This window comes from Bison bison, unplaced genomic scaffold (assembly GCF_000754665.1).
Source record: "Bison bison bison isolate TAMUID 2011002044 unplaced genomic scaffold, Bison_UMD1.0 scf7180017864068, whole genome shotgun sequence".
NCBI classification, from domain to species: domain Eukaryota; kingdom Metazoa; phylum Chordata; class Mammalia; order Artiodactyla; family Bovidae; genus Bison; species Bison bison.
The window spans coordinates 4,179,942-4,184,669 of NW_011494640.1; positions in this window are offsets into that span (position 1 = coordinate 4,179,942).

Sequence of the window (4,728 nt, forward strand, 5' to 3'; positions counted from 1 at the left end):
AGTGGAAGCTTGGAACCCTAACCACTGGACCACCAGGGAATTTGAATTCCTAAGACCTTCATTTTTAAGATAAATTAGATGCATAAATCTCTTATCACTGGCACAGGATGTTCCCTGTCTCCTTCCATACTGCTGAGAACTGTTGTTGTTGTTCAGTCGCTAAGTCACATCTGACTCTTCGTGACCCCATAAACTGCAGCACGCCAGGCTTCCCTGTCCTTCACTCTCTGCCTGAGTTTGCTCAAACTCATGTCCATTGAGCAACCATGTCATCCTCTGTCGTCCCCTTCTCCTCTTGCCCTCAATCTATCCCAGCATCAGGGTCTTTTCCAGTGAGTTGACTCTTCGCATCAGCTGGCCAAAGTACTGGAGCTTCAGCTTCAGCATCAGTTCTTCCAATGACTATTCAGGGTTGATTTCCCTTAGGATTGACTGGTTTGATCTCGCTGTCCAAGGGACTCTGGAGAGTCTCCTCCAGCAACACAGTTCAAAAGCATCAACGCTCAGCCTTCTTTATGGTCCAGTTCTCACATCGGTACATGACTACTGCTGAGAACTGATCAAACTTAAAATACTGCTGAACCTACTGATTAATGACCGTCAGCCCCAAAAGCTCCATTACGGGTAAACTAAGTCAGTTTCATTGTCAACATATTGAATGTTGAGATCACACGGTCATCACTAAATCATAATATCCAACAGCTTCAACTATTTGGGGACATATTTTATAGCTAACTCATGCCCCAAAGCTTGTTGAGAGGTCAGCAACCCATCAGGGGATACTCAGAGGAAGACTTGCCCAGGCTCGGTCACTCACTTAACCAACACGGAGACTTGTGGCTGCAGTGTTCTGTGGTGAGCTCTGAGGATGGTGAAAGGGCCTGGCCCTAAGTGGAGGACAGGAGGGGCCCATGACAGCCGTGCCACCACCAGGCTGTAGGCTCCAAAGACAGCCCTGTGCTGTATTTGTGACTATATCTTGCACCTAACAGGAGACCTAATGCTTAGTAGGTGTTCAATAAATAATTACAATGAATAATATGACATGCCTCTGATAACAAACATTTGAGAAATCAGGAGGAAGCAGTTAATTCTTCTAGGGAACTGAAGCAGCCTTCACAGACGAGGCCGCAGGACCAAGCTGGTCCTTCAATGTAGGAGTCAACAGGCAGAAAAGGGAGAAGAGGGTAGCGAATGGGAGGGTGTGATGTCTCAATAGGTCAGGCAAGAAGGAAGGCAGGATGAAGAAGGATCTTGAAATACAGGAAGGTCCAGGTCCTGTAGACTCTATGCTCTGGTCATAGAGTCCACTGTCCACATGACAAGCTCTTCTTAGCATCAGGAGCCAAGTCGCCTCTTTAGAAACATTACTTTCCTTTTGTCCAATGGTGAAACCATGCTGTATTTCCTTTCTCATCTTGACTGCCAGGAAGCTCCTTAAGTGCTGGGTTCCTTATTCTTTTTTTGTGCCCCATGACAGTCCCATGTAGCACTTTTCACCCCTAGGTCCTGTGTCAGTTCTCTGTTGCTGCAAAACACCACACACATAGCATCTTAAGACAATATGCCTTTATTATTCAGTTTATCACGGGAGTCTGAGCTCTTCAGGAGGGCTTCAGTCAAGGTGTTGGCCGGGGCTGGGGTCTCACCTGAGGTTTGACTGAGGAAGAATCTGCTTGCAAGCTCACGTGGCTGTTGGCAGAATTCAGTGCTTTACAGGTGACAGGCAGAAGCCTCAGTTTCTTGCTTGGTGCCAGCTGGGATCCCACCCTCTCTACAGGCAGTCCACAGCTCGGTAGCTTACTTCTTCAAAGTCAGTAAGGGAGGGGGTACCCTAGCAAGATGGTTGTTACCATCTAGCGTAACAACCACACACACACAACCACACATCTCATCACCTTTGCCCTATTTTACTGGTTAGAACAAGTGCCACACATCCATGCCTCCCTCTCACACCCAGGAGGAAGGCTCACGGGGCCACCTCAAATCTGTCCACTATAAGTCCTCATCAGGTAGTAACCGCTCTCTAATTGAACTACTCCTTTTGGCAAATAAGAGCATCAGGTCACATAGACATACACAGTGAAGTGAGCAAACAGTTCCTGCTAAGAATGCTCTCCCTGCCCCCACAGAATTCACTAAAATGTGGGGCATAGATAAGTTGATAAATATGAGATGAAGACATGTTATAGGATTCACATTACTGCTGGAAAGACTGAGAGTCTTCTCCACCAACGTGATTATCTGATTGTCATAACTTTCTTGATTGACAAACATAAAACAAAGGTAGTAGCCATAAAGCGGGAACTAGGTCAGATATCACTGTTATGAATTTGGTCCTTCCCTGGAAAAATGTCTCCTGACCCCCAGCACCTTTTGTTTCCCCTACATTATAGATATCGTTACTGCAAAGTTTCACTAGCACAGTATGAGAGGCTGGGCTCTGAGGTCACATGGCACTAAGCTTAGTCACTGTATGACTTTGGACAAGTTACTTAACTTCTAATAAGGACAGTAAATGCTTGTTTAGTATCTGCTATGTACCAGGCTCGGGCTTCCCTGGTGACTCAGGGGTAAAGAATCCCCTTGCAATGTAGGAGGCTGCTTCCAATGCAGGCAACTCGGGTTTGATCCCTGGGTTGGGAAGATTTCCTGGAGTAGGAAATAGGAACCCACTCCAGTATTCTTGCTGGGACAATCCCATGGACAGAGGAGGCTGACAGGCTACATTCCACAGGGTCGTAAGAGTTGGACGTGATTTAGTGACTAAACCACCACTACCATCATATGCCAGGCTTTTTACATACATTAAATTCATTAAAATTCATATACATTCTTTTAACCCATATAAACACCCAGGAGAGTAGGCACCATTTACCCATTTATAGATAAGAAAACTAAGGGATGATTAAGCAAGGCCTAAAATTCTCAACTTGAGCAAGATCATGGAGATTGAAGGGTTGTGCCTGAGTGCTCAGTCGGTAAGTCGTGTCCGGCTCTTTATACCTCATGGACTGTAGCCTGCCAGGCTCCTCTGTCCATGGGATTTTTCCAGGCAGGAACACTGGAATGGGTTGCCATTTCCTTCTCCAGGGGATTTTCCTGACCCAGGGATCGAACCAGTGGTCTCTTGTGTCTCCTACATTGGCAAACGGATTCTTTACCATTAGTGCCACCTGGGAAGGCCGAAGGTCAGTGGTCGACAAGATAACTGAGGGCAAGGTAAAAGCAAATAGGATGCTAACGCTGGCAGATTCTCTAACCTGCTGTCCCCACTGCTGACCCTGCCCAAGGACAGACAGAAACCCTGTGGTGGAGGGCAAGGTGCCCTGTCTCAGGTTCTGGAACCTTCCACTAGTTCCACAAGGGCAAGAGCCTCTCTGTTAACCTGTGAGCAGGAGGAAGCCCAGGAACCAAGACTTCGTGGTCCTGGGAGGACTAGTGGGTAGAGGTGGCCGAAGTTCTCTGAGCAGAGAATAGGGGAAGGGGCTGGACCAAGTGGGCTCCACCGACAGAGACACACCTGGAGAAAGGGCCCTTTCAGAACAGTGGGCTCCCCAAGACTGCTCAGCAGACAAGATGGTGCACCAGGGGCGGGGGAAGAGGCTGGCACTCAGAGGGGTCTAGGGCCCCTCCCTTCCACTCCTCACAGCCAGGAGGCTCCGGGTCTCTGCGGATCTGGGGGTCCCTTACCCTGCATCCTTCTCCCGCCCCACCTCCAGATCTTTAGCCCTCTGAGGCTGCCTCCTGTCGGGCTGTGGGGAGGGGACCCGTCAGAGTTCCCAAACTCTCACAGAGCCAGACACCCTCTTAATTCAGAACCCCTTCCTCTGCCCAGACGCCCCTTCATCCCTGTACCCCAGCCCGCAGGCCACCCTGGGAGTCTGGCTTCTCAGCAGGGCTTAGCAAAAAACTGTTTCTTACACATTTCCCGCCAACATGGCAGGGTAATAGCCGGGAGGCTCCGCCGGTTCGCAGACAAATGAAGGCGGCTCAGTGCAGAACCAGGCTGCAGACAGTCCCCACGGGGCACATGGAAACCGCGTGCCTGTCCTCACTCCCTCGAACACCACCCCCCGCCCCCGCATCTCCTATCTCTCCCCCTTTCCGCCTGCCGGTTTCCCCTTCCTTGGGGGAGTGGGACAGAGGAGTCCCCCACGCTCTGGCGCTTGCTGCCCGCGAGCGTGCCCATTTTCCCGTGGGGGCGGGCGCATTTCTGCTCGCGAGCTGTCAGCGCGCGCTAGGCACACACGGCGATCTCTCGCTGTGATGGGGCCGTTGGCGCGCGCTCGGGTGCCCCTCTGGGACGCCTGCTTCTGGGGAGAAATGTGAGCCCCCAACACAAGCTGGAGGCTCTGCAGACACTGCACCGGCCCGACCCTCGCTTCACAAGGTGCAGCCTGGGAGGGACTCGGGGCGCCAAGAGCGCGTAACGAAACGCAGGAGCGCTCAAGCCGGGTGACAGTCAACTAGGCGCACAAATACGGGCTCAGGGGCCGCAGGCCTTGGCGGCGGGGAAGGAACGGACGGTGCGGTGCGTCTGGGATCGCAGGGTCCCGGGGGGCCGCCGCTCGGCCGGGGGCGGGAAGGCGGCTCCTCCATGCTCCAGTTGAGCCCTGGAAAAACCCCGGCGCGCGGGGGAGAGACGGGCCAGCTCGCAGGCACGGCCGCGGATGGCGGGAACAAAGACGGCCCGCGGCCGGATGCAGTCATGGAAAAACCCATCGG